This window comes from Pseudonaja textilis, chromosome 1 (assembly GCF_049901715.1).
Source record: "Pseudonaja textilis isolate UNSWEBS1 chromosome 1, rPseTex1.2, whole genome shotgun sequence".
NCBI lineage: Eukaryota > Metazoa > Chordata > Lepidosauria > Squamata > Elapidae > Pseudonaja > Pseudonaja textilis.
Genome location: NC_141990.1, coordinates 38,790,304 through 38,808,000, shown reverse-complemented (window position 1 = coordinate 38,808,000; position 17,697 = coordinate 38,790,304). Strand labels below are relative to the sequence as shown.

At 39.6% G+C, this 17,697-nt stretch overlaps 1 long non-coding RNA gene across 2 annotated transcripts in view; it reads left to right on the top strand.

Annotated features, from left to right (window-relative positions):
• LOC113433050 (uncharacterized) overlaps positions 1-17,697 on the top strand; it is a 90,585-nt gene that overhangs the window by 46,394 nt on the left and 26,494 nt on the right. For both annotated transcript variants that reach the window (XR_015743268.1, XR_015743266.1), the window contains one exon: positions 300-382. This is a non-coding gene — a long non-coding RNA (uncharacterized LOC113433050). The remainder of the gene's footprint in view (positions 1-299; positions 383-17,697) is intronic.

Genomic DNA, 17,697 nt, shown 5'->3' with positions numbered 1-17,697 from the left:
GGGTTAGGCCAAGATTCTTCACAGAACTTTCATTTTATTTATTTATTTATTTGTTTGTTTGTTTGTTTTCAATTTCATTGTACACATGTTGTACATTGACAAACATTTGATTTGATTTGATTCATTAAGATTGTTGCTGGAGGAAGGACACAAAGTAAGGTTTTACAGTATTGTAAATTGTAATTGCTGTAATTATAATACTGATGTTTTGGCTGATTTTAATCTATGTTGTAAAACTTTTGGAAGAGTTGTAGGAGTATGGTGATGTATTAATTAATGTTTCCCCTCTTCCCATTTAGATTAAAGTAACACAACACAGGACAACAGAGCGCCTGTAATTTTACCCGCATGGAAAAGGAATTCTCTGCAGGGACATGCAAAGGTGAGAAAGAGCTCTACCTGCTCTTGCAAACGTGCACTGAATAAATATCATTAGAAATGTGTAAAACAGGCTTGTTGGACTCTGCAAAGATCAGTTTTATCCCAAGAGTGTTTCAGGAATTGCTTCATGCATTTCTGGAAGTGTATTGACTGGAACAGCAAGTTGACTGTGATCCTCCCAGATACAGTGAAGCATATCTTATTCATTTCAGTTGAATGTGTTTGAGGATGTTTTTGAGCAAAGTAGAAAAATTACCCACTATCCTTTGGCAATTAATTCTACTATGGATTTAATAACAAGTTGCTGGAGGCTTGTAAAGTGGTTTATGGTTGGTTGCTGAGTTTATTATGGCAAATATTGAAAAATATATGTTTCTTAGGATTAGTGATATTTAAAATATAGGAAACAGCTGAAAATTAACATAACAGAAAAGAATCCTGAAGAACTAAAGAATTTTATTTAAGTTCTGTTTTATTCATATTTGCTCTTTGTATTTACAGTAATTATGTGCTGATGAAAGTGTTTCTAAGATATTATTTCCAGCCATACAAATATCATTTAAGACAGAAATTTTAAATATGGATGTTTAGAATTTAAATCTTCCCTTGATATTGAAGATATATTTTCATATACTTTCAAATTTTGTATATGTCTGGCTTTACTCCCAGATAATTTTTATTTTCTGTTCTGTGCTTTGTTTTTTTACATTTAGATTTTATAGTCTTTATTTAAATAATTTATATGGCAGCCCAACGCACAAAATTGTGACTCTGGGTAGCATGCAACAATAAAAACAGAATAAACAAAATCAACTAGAACAACAACAAGAACAAAAACAATACATCAACAATACCACACACTCCATGCCTACATCTATTATACATCTATTAAAGCTTACAGATCAAGCTTTTCTAATAACTTAGCCCCAAAAATCTGAAGAGACAGCCAGGTTTTAATGTCTTCTCAAAGTCTAAGAGGATTGTCAAGTCAATTTTATTGAATACTGTTTTCTTAAGTAAACATTAAGTTTTTAAAAAATGTGAAAGACTTTTAACATACCCTGAAACATACTTTGAAACTGTGCCTGTAATACTTTTGCTGGAAGCACATATGCTTCACTTAAAGTAGGGTCTCTATTAGTTAATGGTAGAGAACAAGTATAGTTATTTTAAGGAGATAATGCACAATTAATTCATGTTCTTGGAATATCATTTATAAATACTACATATTTAGTCATTTTCCTAAAGTTAATTATTCATTTTTTTAGAAAACTACTTTTGTCTGGATGTTCTAGATTGCTTAATTCCCTTCTGTACAATAATGCTATGACACTATTTTATCTGAATTGAATTTGTTGGGTGGGTTTCCAAGAGGCTTCTCTATGTCCTATTCTGTAACATCCCAGCTTTATGAAAGATGAGTTTGGTTAAAATGTTTTCCCTACTAGGGAAAATATAGGAGAAGGAATGGTAGAACCTGGGGATGGAGTCAAAAGAAGAATCAGCCTAGAACCTCTACATAGCCACAAACAGACTCCTTTTGAATATCTTGACCTTTATGTAGCGCCTGAATAGTGCTGTTAGTTAAGTAGATTCTTGTACGTAGACATGATTAATAATAAATCACTTTAACCGGAACTTCACATATAATTGTGATCTTTTACTCCCGATACTCTAACCATGACATGTTTATTGTTAAAAGTTTTTCCAGTCTTCTTTTAAAAACAAAAACTGCTGAGAAGTTAGTAATTCCTTATGGCAGGGCTCTCCAAACCTGGCCATTTTAAACCTTGTGGACTTCAACTGCAGATTTCTGGAGGTTGAAGTCCACAAGGCTTAAATTTGCCAAATTGGAGACCCCTGCCTTAAGGTATTGCTCATTTCTCACTCGGTTTTTATGTAGACTTTTACATGTTTACTCCGAAGCTTGCTTAATAAAGCATAGTTGATAGGTTTTCATGACATGCAGTGTAAAATTAATTGTGGTAAAGTTTAATATGAAGCCCTAATCCACACAACATATTAAGTCAGTAGTTGGTTTCACATAATATACTGAATCATAAAGTTGGAAGGAATCACTAGGAATTGTATTTCAGTAGTGCCATAGATATACCCAAACGCAACTCCCACTTCCTTAGTGATTATCTGGTGAAATGCATTACCTTTTTGATGCATTATTATATAAATCCACCAGGCTTCCTCAGTCTGGTGCCTTCCAGATGTATTTCCTTTTAACTTTCATTCCCATGATTCAGAACTCATCTGAGGAACAGAAAAAAATCGTGTTCAGCGAAGTTTCCCTATTGCAACAAAATTTTGCTCTGCTTACTGGTATAGCAGAAATCAGTAGACTTGTTTCTATTTGTTTAGGTGGTGACTTAAGTGCATGGAACTAGTCTTGTAGGAATCCAAATAGTGATCCAACCAAAACCTCATTCACTTCTGTCTCAAAAAAAGTTTTGGCAACAATAATTCATGCTTAGAGTTACAAAAATCTTGCTGTAATTTGTTTCATTAGGGGCAATCTTTGAAGTCAGTTTGGAAATTACAGCTGGTGCAATATGCAGCTGTGGACTGTTGGGTGCAGATTTAGAGAAATTTTGAGGGAGCTGTACCGGCTAAGTTAGGGTTCTGGGTCCAATTCAAGGTGTCAATTTTCACTTGCAAATCCCTTTATGGCTTGAGTCTTTGTTACCTTCAGGACCATCTGGTTAGTATAGTTCCTTTGTCCATTCATGCAAGCCAAGAGAGCAGAGTGAGAATCTCCCTCCCATTAGTTGAGCCTGGGGGAGGGGGGAGATGAAATCAGGAAGGAGGCCTTTATGGTGATAGCTTCTTTACTGTGCAAGAGTCTCCCTCCCCCTCTTCCCCCAAGGTGAAAATATCTCTTTTCTTCTCCTTTTTGGAAAGCACTTAAGACCGCATCTCCAAGAAGCATTTAAAGTAGACAGTACAACCATTGGGATTCAGGTGAACCAGGAACTAATTAGTGAAGGGGTTGTTCACATGATGGGCTTCATTTTGTTTTATTTTAACGTTCATGTTTGGTGGTAGTTTATATATATATTATTTTATTGTGACCCACCTAGACCTCCAAGAGGAAAAAGAAAAATCAATTATTAGAAATAAAAAAGAGGACAGCCAATGAGTTCTGCACATGGTTCTGAGCAGGGGTGGGATTCAGTTTTTTTAACAACTGGTTCTGTGGGTGTGGTTTAAGTGGTGGGTATGGCTTAGGTGGTGGGCATTGCTTGGTGGTGATATGACTGGGTGGACATGGCTTGGTGGTCATGTTATTGGCTGGATGTGGCCATCTCAATATCACTCACTTCGAGGCCTGCATCTCCTGGCCTGGCCTGGCCTCTCAAGACTGTGGGGATGCTGCAACAGTCGTAAGTGTGAAAAATAGTCATCAGTCACTTTTTTCAGTGCCGTTGTAACTTTGAATGTTCACTACACACAAGCAAAGTACCAGCAAAGGAGGGGGAGAAAAACTCCAGAGAAGTTTCAGAGACAGGAAGTCTAGTCCTGCCAAGAATGTAATAAGGGTTAACGGAGAGGCAGTTTCTATAAACAATACCAGAATATTTCCTTCCTGCCTTCCTTACAGGATTAGGCCAGTAATTTTGTCTAACAACTGGTTCTCGGAACTGCTTAGAATGTTAACAACCGGTTTCTAGCAAATAGATGCTAACTGGTAGAATCTCACCTCTGGTTCTGAGCATTCAGCCCAGTTCAGTGTTTCAAATACATTTTAAAAGGTTGTGGTGATTTAATTCTGTAGAAGAAGTCATAGGAGTTGAAAGGGTCAATGGGTTCAAGTCCCTGCTCTATACAAGAATTCAAATTAAAATATCCCTAACAGATGGCAACTCTATTCCTCTTTGAACATTTCCAGTAAAAGGCAGGCCACTTTCTTTTGCCTATATTATAAAAAATATTTGTATGAATTTTTTGATATCGTTCATCCAGAAGCTGCCTTTCTGCAACTTAAATCCATTATTCTATATCATTGTCCCCTCCATGGATTGTATTAGTAAAGATGCTTTGCACTTCCCAGTGAGTCCACGATGCATATTTTGGGATCTGACATGAAATTTTGAGTTCTCCTTCACTAGAATGGTCATCAAATTGAGACTAGATTATTATTTATCATAGATGCTGTAGTAGATCCTTTAAGGTCCTTTTTAATTTTATGATTGCACTGAATTTGGTACTGGAGAAAAATGTTGAGAATTCCTTACTCTGCAATTAAAATAAAATATTCACTACTAGTTAAAGTAAACAAGACTATACACTGAAAGCTCTAATAAGAAAAGTAAATCTTAAATATTTTGCCTATACAATGCAGAAGTAAGACTCTCTGGAGAAAGCCCTGAAAATTTGAAAGCAATCATAAAAGAGGCCAAGAGCAGACAAGATAGTTATTATCACTGATGACACAGGCATAAGTTTTAGGGACTCAAAAAAGCAATTACTGACAGACAATCCTCAGGAGATCAACTTCTTTGAGATAAAAAAAAGTTGGAAGCAATTGAACAGCAATAATACATCTGTCTTGGGGCTGCACTTTCTGAAATGACTTTGCATAATTAAAATATACAACTTGCAATTTACCAAATGGATGAGTCTGACAACAATGTTTAGAAGACCCATGGAGTGGTAAATACCATTGTACCTCCTGGTTTAGGTTATTAAATACCAGACAAGCCATGGTATTTTGGTGTCTGACCAAGTTTGAAGATGTAAGTGACAAGTGCAGTTCCTTCCTAAAGACGGAAAGACACATTTTCTTTTATATCCAATTTCTGGCATTCTTAACAATGCTTAAGCTATTGAAATTAAACACCTAACCTTGGTTTGGATGGCAGTCTGATGCATAAAATTATCCATCACTCGTTAGCCAAATGAATGAGGGCAGAGGATGCTTTGGTTGGAAGCACAAAGTTAATGTAATTCTTCTTGCATTACTGATTTTCACCTGAAAATGTTCCCCAGATTATTTTAAAAGCTCCCAGACCACTCAGGTTTCAAAACAGGAAATGACCTGATCATGAAAAGGCAAACAAACCTGTATTTTGGAGGGTACAATCAGTACAGAATTTAGAACTCCTTTTTTGTCTGTTTTTTTCCCCACATGTCTGTACATCCTCAGGCTTTGATTTGAATTATACCATTATTGAGATAATATGCAAAGTAAAGCTCTTGAAGTGCACGTAAATGTAGAACCTTGTTTACTTGTCTCAGGCACCTGCCCAGCTGCTTCATGAAAATGATACTGGTATACACTTGCCCTTGAGATTAATGGTACTAAGTGACCAATACCTAAGAGAATTATTAGCCATCTTTAAAAATACCCAGGTAGAATCATATCACTTGTCTGTATTTTTTGCTATGTTTTATGTACATTAGAGTTGTGTCTGGGATGAAAACAACAGTATGGGGTAAGTAGAGATTACTGTCAAAATACATATGAAAAAGTGAGATACTAAGTTTCAATTTAAATGTGGGAAGATGTGACTAGAACATTTCACAGAAAAAAATCCAGAATGTGGAACTAATGACACATGTAACCACAAAGCTGATGCGATCTCCACTTAGTATGCTCAATATTTAGGTAAGCAGTTCAGCTCATGTATATATTTTAATTATTTTAAACTTTGATTTTGTTGCTTTTTGTGAGGTTCTAAATTGTAAGTGCAAGTTGTATGTGAGGGCAAGTTACTTTGTAATGAGATTGTTTCATGTCTTTCCCATTTTTCTCTCCTCAGTGCATTTCCTGTAATAAGGAAAAAGATTAGAAAAAATCATAGGGAAACAGAGTACAGCGTGAAAACAGGGCAATTGTACAATAAAAGCTCATCTTAAATTGGTCCTTTAGCTTATCTGGTCCAGTTCTATCTATTCTTACCAGCAGCAGCTCTCCAGAGAGTTGTTTTTTCCTTCAGAAATGTCTTATAAAATCCTTTTAGCTTTCCCTGGCAAAGCATGTTCCCTGCTTTTGAAAGGCAACAGAAAAATGAAGAGCCTGTGCCAAGAGACTGACAGCCCAGTACACCCACATCTTTTGAACCCAAGTCATGTGGGAGTTACTTTGTAGAAAGATAGAAAGCTGTCTCATTTTGACTCAGTCCTTGTAGTGGTTTCTCCATTTTCTAAATTGCCTGGCCGCATTCATACAGTACTCATGAAGGAAAGACCCTAATCTGAATATAACAATGGTAGTAACAATATTAAGCAGGTCATGGGACTCCGTTATTACCCCCACCAATGCACAGTGAAAATATCAGGAGTTTTTTCATATCACATCAAGTATCTGAAACTGGAATTTGCTATCATGAGACTGAGGACTGTCCCCAGAATATAATTACCTTGATTGACAGCCCAAACACTAGCCGGATCACCAATTTAACTGAATTGCAGCTGTTTTAATCAGAATTTGTTCGATAAACTATAGCTATCTGGATTCACCAGTTACATAATGCCATAAACATGATGGATAGTTGACAATGTCTGGCATCACACATCATGTTCAAATGAAACAACCAGCATGGCATTTGATTCCAATCATTGTTAGCTACAATCCATAAACTTCGGTTTTAATTGAGACAGAGATGAACTGATTTCATTCTAGTGATAGCAATCTGCTTAATAGAAAGGGAGAAAAGGGAGCCAAAATGATAGGATCCAAAAGAAAAAGGAAGCTGAAATCCCATTGCTGTAGCAAGGTTTCTTGTTACATACTGTCAAGTATGACAGTATTCTACACTGCATATATCTCCAGTTTGATGAGAAATGAGTAACAGTCTCTCATACCCTAACTACCTCTAGATTGCACTCCTATACTGCACTTTGCATGGGGCTGTCCTTGAAGAGTATCTGGATGCAGTGGTGAAGGAAGTAGTGAAGATGAAGGATGCAATGGTGTGAGCAGTTGTATTTGCCCCTAAGACAGCATATGCTACCCCTCTGCTTTACAAACTGCATTGGTTGTCAGTCTGTTTCTGGTCCAACTCAAGATGCTGTTTTTGACCTTTGAAGCCTTTTCTGGCATGGGATCAAGTTATATGAGGGATTGTCTCTCCCCAATTAGATCAGCCTACCAAATTAGATCTGGCAGAAAGCTATGGATTCCATCAGCCAGGGACCTGTATTTGTTGTGTCCCAGAAGGCGAGTCTTTTTTACCCACCTTACGGACATTCTGTCAAGTTAGGCTAATTCCACCCCTGCTATTGTTTAAAAAGTTCTTCAAGACTTAGTTATGTCATCAGGCCTGCGGGTCACAAGGAACTGGAGGCATTTTTAGATGGCTTCACTGAGGGTGATATTCTTGCTCTTTGTATATTTTAAATGACATTAAATGTTAAATGTTTTAAAAAATTAAATGTTTTAATAATGACTTTTTATATTTTTTATAATGATTGCTTTTTATCTGTTGTCTTATTGAATTGTTGTATGCCACCCAGAGTTGCAGGTGTGAGGTAGGTTGCTGTGTAACTATCATGCGTATTTGGAATAGCATGAGCATGCTTGAGTTAGAAGTGATCCTTGGTCATATTTTTGGCATATTGGCATACGCTCATTCTAAGCTTCAACAAGGGCCTCTGCTGAACAGTGCATCAAAGCTTTGGGGAAAATCCCAAGTTCCCTTTGAAATCATATTTGGTCAGTTTGTCAATTACAGTAATGACTTAAGTGCAAGAACGAGAAAAACAGGAAGGGTGTTTACATCTGAATATTATTTGATCTTATGGAGTAGATTTGATGAATATACTCAGGGAAGTGAAGCTTTAATTATGAATGGAAGTGTTTGTGTCAAAAACTAGGAATTGATCTCTCCTAGATTCCATTGTTTAAGGACGAACACTTACAACAAACTGATTTGCAAATATTTTAGGAGCAAGTAGTAAGCAATTATAGATAAAGCAAGCCAAGAGCCAAAAGGTGCAAATCCACACAAGCTCCAAAAGGTGCAAATCCTCACATATTTATAGGACAACAAAATCTTGTCCGAGAGTGTTCAGCTCGAAGCCAAAATAGAGGACCAGTAAACATAGTCCATAAGAATCTAAAAGTCCATTTGATAGGGAGGTTCTTTAGCTGGGGTAGGGTTGAAGAGTCAAGGTTCATGATGCAAACAGGCACATGTTCACAACAACAAGGTTTAGCTTAACTAAAGGCATGTACATCTCTGCTTCTGGAGATACCAAACAGAGGACTTTTGTTCAGCATTAGGCAGGATGATCTTTTAGAATTGGGGCTTCTGTCAGCTGTCTTCTCTCACACCAGCTTCAGCTGACTGCTGGTTGAGTCAGCCTCACATGGTTGATTGCTAAAGTTGACTACTTTTGGGAACAGGCCTCTCAGTCTCTGACTTCTCTAAATCAGAGGAGACCATAAAGTAAGTTCATATGACTATAGGTATTCATGCATTTTGTGCTTGATACCATCATCATCATGAGAGTTGGAAGGGATCTTGGAGGTGTTCTAGTCCAACCCCCTGGTCAAGCAGGAGACCCTGTACCATTTCAGTCAAATGAATGCCCAATCTCTTCTTAAAAGCCTCCAGTAATGGATCTTCTGAAGGCAAGCTATTCCACTGGTTGATTATAGCTCATAGACACATACTATGCATCTATGCGTCTATTAATGCATCTACAATGCATTCAGAAAGTATTCAGACCCCCTTCACTTTTGTCAATTTTGTTATGTTGCAGCCTGCTTCTACAGTTGTTGAAATTCATTTTTCCCTCATTAATCTATACTCATTACCCCATAATGACAAAGTGAAAACAGAATTTTAGAAATGTCTGTAAACTCATTAAAAAGAAAAAACTGAAATATCACATTGGCATACGTAACTCTTCACTTAATATTTTGTTGGAGTGCCTTTGGCAGCAATTACAGCCTCAAGTCTTTTGGGGTATATGTGACAAACTTTGCATACCTGGATTGGGGGATTTTCTGCCATTCTTCCTTGCAAATCCTCTCAAGATCACTCAGATTGGATGGTGACCGTTGGTGGACAGCCATTTTCAGGACCCTCCAAAGTTGTTTAATAGGATTCAAGTCAAGGCTGTAGCTGGGACACTCTAGGACAGGGGTGTCCAACCTTGGCAACTTTAAGACTTGTTCACAGAGTTGTCCTAAGCCATTCTTGTATTGTCTTACAAGGGGATCATTGTCATGTTGGAAAGTCAACTTTATGCCCCAGTCTGAGGTACTGAGCACTGTGGAACAGGTTTTCATTTGTTCCATTTACTTTGTTCCATTCAGCTTTTCCTCAACCCTGACCAGTCTCCCAGTCCCTGCTGCTGAAAAACTCCCCCACAGCATGCTGCTGCTGCCACCACCATGCTTCACTATTGGGATGATATTGAGCAGGTGATGAGGGGTGCCTGGTTTCCTCCAGACATAACATTTAGAATTGAGCACAAACAGTTCAATCTTGGTTTCATCAGACCAGAGAATCTTGTTCCTCATAATCTGAGAGTTCTTTGGGTGCCTTTTTGCACCCAAGCCTTTCCACGCGGGCTTTCATGTGTTGCATGATCCTGGTTGTGCCAAACTTCTTCCATTTGAGAATTATGGAGGCCACTGTGTATTATCAGCTGTGAGGTCTTCTATACAGAGGTGTGTGCCTTTCCAATATAAGTGCCACAGCAAAAAAGGTAGCTGCTTAGAAAAATGAATCCATACCATGCCTGTTCTATTAGATCTGGTGGGATAAGCAGATGAAACAGGGAAGAGATGATCCCTCAAATCCCATGCTGTGTAGAGTCTTATAGGTCAACACCAGCACCTTGAATTGGACCTGGAAACAAACTGGTAACCATTGCACCTCATGCGGCAGTAGAATAACATGTGTTATATCAGAACACACAAAACTTCTCATAGCTGAAGAAACCAAATCCCAAGGGCCAGTCCAAAGACCAAAGGCAACCCAGTTCAGATGAGTGCTGCAAAAATCATACCACTGATGAGACAGTCAAGCAGCTCCTATCCCCTTCCATCTTACCAGAAGTTTATTTTAATTAATTGATTTAATTGAATTAAGTCCACATACCTTAAAGTTAATAAGGTGAATCTTGATGACATTAGGTGCAAAAAAGAATCTTAGGTCAGTTTCAACAACTGTTTTGTAAGCCATACATTTTTAGTTTAATCTGTTTGAAAAACTTCCAAGGACAATTGTGGAAAGACCTCTCTGCCCCAAATCCTAAAGCTACTTCTTAAAAGTGGATAAACCTAGGCTAGATGGGTTGGATATCATATACTTTCTTTTTTCTGTAGGATGATTGTTTTTATTAAGTACAAGTTATCTTTCTGGAGACCATTTTTATTTTTAGTAGAAGGAAAAGATAATATACATACCAGAGCTTTATTTACACTAAAAGATTTACCAACAAAACAAAAGCCCTGGGAAAGGGACAACATATTTTACAGCTGTTTATTTCACCAACTGAGTATAAAATATTGACTTCAATATACAGAATGTTTCCATCTGTCCTATGAAGTTGAAATATAGTTATATTACGAATGACTGGCCTGATTTTAAAAATGACAACATTCAGTTTTATATGTTTCCTCTTCCATATATTGAAATAATATTGGCCTTAAATGTTAGCTTGATGTAATTAAGGCCTGAAGTACAATGTTGCTGTAGCAGCAGTCTAATTTTCCAGATGGAAGAATTCAACTAGATAGATGTGCTTTCATAGCGCCACAGATGGAGTCAGAGAGACTAGATTGCAGACAGCAGAGATGATGGATAAATTAGGCAACAACTGGATCCTGAACAGGTGCTTCTGGATTGACAATGGCAGGTGCCTCCCACAGGGCTGCATCTATCCTTCTATTGCCCACCATATCTCATCAAAGGCCAAATGGAGAAGGGGAAATTCAAAACTATTTCCCACAAACTAGGCTAAACTAGTTTGGCAGCCATTTTGGCAGCCATTTTCTTACAACCAGAGCATCCTTGTGAACGCTTCTCTTCAATTTATATGTTGGGTCACCCAAAGAAATAAAGAGAAGGGAAGATGTTAGATTTTAATTACCATATTTTTTGTATAAAACACACTTCCCCCCCACCCATCCACCCCCAAAAAGTTGGTGGAAATCTCTGTGCATCTTATAAAGCAAACGTTGCTGAAGCCCTGCCTACCTGCCAGCCTCCATCCTTTGGCCTCTGCCTCCCAACAATTTGCCTCCTTGCAGCAAACAGCAAACAGACTGGTCAGCTTCAGCACAGCCTGATTTAGAAAGAGGAGCTGATTGGTGGTTGGATCAGCCTCCCAGAATACCACCAATTAGCTGTTCCAGGCTGTAGGGGTCTCTGCCACCAATCACCACCGCCACCTCCGCGCACCCCATTTTCAGCCTCAAGTGTTTTTGGCCTCAGCACATCCCATTTTGGCCTTCGCACGCCCATTTATGGCCCATTCCAGGCAGTGGGGATCGCTGCCAATTGCCACCACCAAATGGCGGCAATAGGCTGCGGCAATCCCTGGAACAGCTGATTGGCGGAATTCTGAGAGGCCGATCCAACACCAATCAGCTGCTCATGCTGTATATTCAAATGATATAAATTATTCCAAGACTACAATAACCAAAATATACCCCTCTGGAATTATTTATGGGGCAGTTATCCTCCATGTTATTGAAGTAGCCAAGCTTATGTCAAACCTGATACTTCTTTGCTACCTCCTGGCTCTCCTGCTTCTTTCATTGGACAACTAGTATCATTTGGCTTTGGATAATTCTTCTAAGCATTTGCAGCCCCGGTTTCCCTCTTCATGATTTGTTCTTGCACATAGATACTTAGATTTTGAGCTAATTTCCAATGAGTGGAAATTGTCTGACACCACCTAGCTATCCTTGTCTGGTTTTGGAAGCTGGGTAGTTTCTGGAAGTGAGGTTAGTAGAACATCTCAAGGTTATAGACTAGATTGGGAAGTAGAAATACATTTTGGAAGAAGGCAGTAGCAAGCCACCTTTATAGTGTTGCCAAGAAAATGATGATTGCATCCATGAATTCTTTAGGAATAGAACTTGTTTCAAAAGAGAATTTATCTTTTATTTCAGCTTAGTGAAGAGATAAGTTGACCCTTCCTTAATGCTTGCTAGGCTCCCACATAACCACAGAGACATTTTAGAAAATAGAAATTGTGGATGATACAGTCAAGCACTTTGTTTGAAAAAAGGCCAAGAAAAAAACCCAAAAGATTAAAAAACAGGAGTGATAAAGAGCATCACAGGATATTATGAGTATTGCAGAGAACAGCCTCACCATGACATCTTCTCAAAATTCCAAAGAGGCTCAGAAAAGACTGCCTTCCTTTGGCTTAGTGTGTCTATGGTAACTCAAAAAGGATATATCAGTGTAAATCCAGACAAATAAGAGCATAGCATCCTGAATGATCTGAACCAAAGTCTATCCAGTCTCTCAACCTCCTTTCCTGGAAGTTCCAGTCCCAACTCAACTGAAGGGAAAGGCTGACCTAAGCCATTGGCTATCCCATTTTTTTTAACCAGTGTATTCCTTAAATTCAGCATTAAGCCTTGTGACTTAAAGGTTTTGTAATCTGTACAGGGGGACACTGCTTAACAAAAGAAAAATTATCATGATAGTGAATGCTGTAAAATACAATGTCAAGAGTTATCATCCCCATGTCTTAATATATCACATTTCCAATCCAGTTGCTAATGGTTAAAATAAAGGGTATTTAAACAGTGAGCCCTGGACATAAAAATAAATTTTGCCATTGTTCTTGCTTAAATTTGACAATATGCTGCAAGGCAAGTATATTTAATTGGCTTTCAGAACTTCAGATAATACTGTACTGTCTCATCACATGAGGTTTAAACGTTATTGTATATCTTTCAATTATATAAACAAGTTCATAAATTGAAGAATTTACATTCATACCTAAATCTGAGTAAAAGAAGAACAACATGGATCAAAGTAATTCTTATCTTCTTCTTTCCTTCTGCTTTGTTTTTTTTCATACCTGTTGCCTAAGTTAGCAGTTTCTTAGAAGAGGAAATCAGAGTAGATGAAATATATCAAATTTGAAGAAAGCTATCTTGGGTATACCTACATATCTCAGAAGGCCACAATTTTCTCGTTTTTTACAAAGTTTTCTCTGCCAATTACATTTTCCTGAGCGGTTGGTTAGAACTGTTTCTAAGGTGTGAAGTTCATGAGACATTAAAAATCTATATTCTGTGAGACTAGAAAGAGCAACGCATCAAAGGCATACAGTAGATTCTATATGATCAGAGTCGCAAGCAAGCACAGCTAATAAGTTGGTGGATAGTCCATCTGATGATTCTGGACCGCTGAACAGATGGTAGCTTCTTGTCTTTTTATAAAATATGAATCAACCCTGGCAGTCCTCATGAAACTAGTTCTGATGCTTTGGAGGATGGATGGATGGACAGATAGTGTGATCTGATATAATGAAATGGGACTTTCCCACTTAACCTTACTCAGTATGCCCTGGATATAATCCATTGTTGAGGAAGCAGTCACATATCTGTTGCAGATGGACAAGCTACATCTACACAAATTGCCTACTGCTGCAATTTCAGCTTTAAACTTTAATGCCCAAAACATGAATAACTTTTTGCAAACAAGGCACAGATCTGATTAATGATGCTGGCTTGCCAATTGCCATATTTAACAACTGCTCCCCACCCTGGCTCTTAAAGTAACGAAATAAGCAAATTTCAGCACTAAATTATAGAAGAGCGTCATAGCTTAACAAACTGTAGTTTGAAGGATGTGGTAAATAAGCTTTCATGGCCTCACTGGATGAAGGGATTCAACAGACGTGTTCATTTAACTTTCTGCTCTGTGGTATTTGCCAACATTTCATTTGTTAATTCACAGGAGGAAGGAGTGTGGTTACTTGGTTAATTAACCATCTAAAGCACTGCTTCTTTTATAGACAGATAAGTTCTCCCAAAAGTGTCAGTACAACTGCAAACCGTGCAAACCTGGATTAATGGTTCTATTAAACATGTTGTAGAATGGAGGTGCAAAATGTTGGTGTAATTATGGGAGAATATCTATGAATGTGACTGCATAACTGCTTGCTTACTTTAGCAATAGCATTTAGACTTATTGTCATGCCCCAAGGACTGAATCCAAGGAGTAAGGTAAACAGCTGACAGGGAGTAGGAGAGTGGTTCCATTGGCTGTGGAGGAAACTGGGGAAGGGCAAAGTCAGGCTGGGCAGAGCAGGGAAGAGGTAGAACAACGGAGAAGGGGTTCAGAGGAAGATCAAGACCCATCCCCTCTTCATCCTAGGGCACGCAGGGAAGTACAGAGAAGAGACCAACGTGGGTTGCGTGGCTTACGAGGGAGGAAAGGGCCCTGATTCCCTTCACACCTGGAGATGGAGTTTAAAGGAGAGGCAGATATGGGTGGGTCGGGAACAATTGCTGGGTTTATCTAGTGTTGGCTACTGTTATCATAGTTCCTGGCATCCTCCCAACTGGTTTGATTTACTGCCATATTCACTTCTGGAACTCCTAATTTGCCCTGCCAGATTTATTACCTTATTTTGCCTTGCTGGATTTATAATTTAAAGTTTTCTGTGTACAACATTGCTTATGACTGAATTATCTACAGCCAAAGGCTGTTGCAGATTCATGGGAGAGTTTTTTTCTCCAGACCGGAAGGAAATCGGGACATTGGGAGCAAAGTTGAAGCTAATAAAGGGACCCATACTTATTCTCTGGTTGCATCGCCTTTGTGTCGTGCCCCGGGTCATCACATTTACATACTGCTTCATAGTGCTTTATAGCCCTCTCCAAATGGTTTACAGAGTCAGCATATTACCCCCAACAATCTGGGTCCTCATTTTGCTGACCTTGGAAGGCTGAATCAAACTTGAATAGGTCAAAATCAAACTCCTAGCAGTCGGCAGAATTAACCTGCAAAACTGCAGAATTAGCCTCTAATCACTGCACACCATGGATGGTTCTTTAGTGCAGTTAAATATGGCTTTTCTTCGGACAGAATCCTTATAATTGCATAATAAGCAAAAATAGGTCTGTTTAAAACCTGTGTTTATGTATGTTTCCATCATAATTGTCCCCTTCCAAAATATGTTTTGGAGCAAAAGATACGAGATATTACTATCTATCCCAGTCCAGTTCTTATCAATAACTAACAACAACAGAAGGACTAACAGGTCCAAAACTATGCTGTAAGCTACATACCAGAGCAGGGAGCTAAACTCATTTAGATGTAATCACTTCCCCATTAGTCTCCCCTATGCTGACTTTCCAGTTGACATACTATATTCAACAACTACTCATCTCCCTATGCACATACATATACACATAGCAAGCAGTTTTCAAGTATGAAGAAACTTTACATTTGACTAGGTGACCTCCCAATTCCCTGTTGATTCATGTTATAGTCCTGTCTGTTGCCTATCTATCAGGAGTTTGAGATCCATATGCATATCATAAAATTAATCTTGCTGGATTAGCCTAATGACCAGTGGTAGTATTCTACCAGTTCGGCCCAGTTCTGCTGAGCCAGTAGCATCGATGAGCAGCTGAGACTGAACTGGTTCTCTCCACTGCTCTGCTGTTGGGCCCACCCACCTGCCCGGTTTCCATACTCAACTTTATCCCCTGTTTTTGAAGCACAGCTGCTTTGCAGCTGCTGAAGTGACTGGGAGAGTGCAGGTTTGCAGGAGGCGAGTTGGAATGCCTTTGCTCCTGCGAAATGTCTCTGCACCTCTGCAAAGTGGAGCGTGCACACATGCAAAGTGTGTGCATGTGCGCAAAGTGCACCCAGCAAGTCACGCCCACCGAACCAGTGGTAAAACTTTTTGAATCCCACCACTGCTAATGACAAATCCTTTCCTTGCATTTTGTTTCTTACATTGGCCAACAGGGTGCTAATTGAAACATTCAAAATAAGATTGAAACATCATAGTCTATCTAGACTTCTTGTCGTAATGATTGGCCTTATAATTTGTAATAGCAGCACCAGTAGCTTATAGGAATCAGCAATAAATTAAAGTAAAGGTAAACTTTCTACAAATTGAGATTGTAGACATCTGTGTGGAACCGTGATGGCGGACCTATGGCACGTGTGCCAGAGATGGCATGCAGAGCCTTCTCTCTAGGAATGTGAGCTGTTGCCCCAGTTCAGTTCCACCACGCATGTGCCTCCCACCAGCCAGCTGGTCTTCAGGTCTCTGCCACGCATGCATGGGGGCAGGGTGCGTGTAGGGGTTGTGCATGCATGCACAGGGCAGGAGGGCATACATGCGAGTAATTACACATGCATGCACAGGGTCACATGTGCATGGGGTATGGAGGTGGGGCACACATGTACATTGCATTTTAGGGATGCGCATGGGCTTTGGGCACTTGGTGCCAAAAAGGTTAGCCATCACTGGTGTAGAGGATGAGGGTTGGTAATAGCATTGATGAAGCTTAGTCTCTTGGCTGTTCTTTTTATTTCTTAGTCTACCCGGTAGTTCTGGTGGTCTCCTATCCAAATATCAATCACAGCCAAACTTTCTTAGTTTTTTCCATTAAGTGAATTATTTCCTAAATCATCATAATTACAATTTATATACCGTGTTTCTCCAACAATACGGCCTCCCCCAATAGGAAGTCCCAGCATGCTTTATAGGAATAAAATCAAATTAAGCCCCTCCCCCCAAATTAAGGCCTATATTAAACATGCGAAATGGGGGAATGGCGGGGGGCTGGCCGTTAGGAAGTACTTTTGTTGCATACCTGGATATGGTGCTGCCTGCGTTGACCTCGGCGTTGGTGGGGCACTTCGTATCGGGAGACCTTCCGCCACTGTTGCTTTCCCTTTTCCCCGTGCTGCCGCGGCGTTTAAAGCAATGCTGTGGCATTTGGTGCAGCCATGCGTGGCCAGCCAGGGCTCCTCCCTGCAACCAGAGCCCGGCGGAGACACTCTGCTTCAGGCACTCCTGTTGCCACCGTCCCTTCGCCTTTGAAGGCAAAGCCAATTCTTTTAAAAACAATGCCCTACTATCGGTACGACAAAACCTCCCCTGCCTGAGAGGGCAGCCCAACCCCACGTAGGGAGGTGAATCTACCGGGGCTGCAGCTCAGGATCGGGCCACCCCGGGAGAAGCACCCAGCTGCCATCCCTGCCTGGCGCCGGGCAGAGAGCAAAGAGCTTCACCTGGGTGCCCAGAGCAGCTGACAGGCGGGCCCTCCTGTCTAGCGGTGGAGCTCTCACCAAGGCAGTGAACACCTCCCCACCGGGCCCTCCGCTCATCCCACCAGGGCCGCATTAG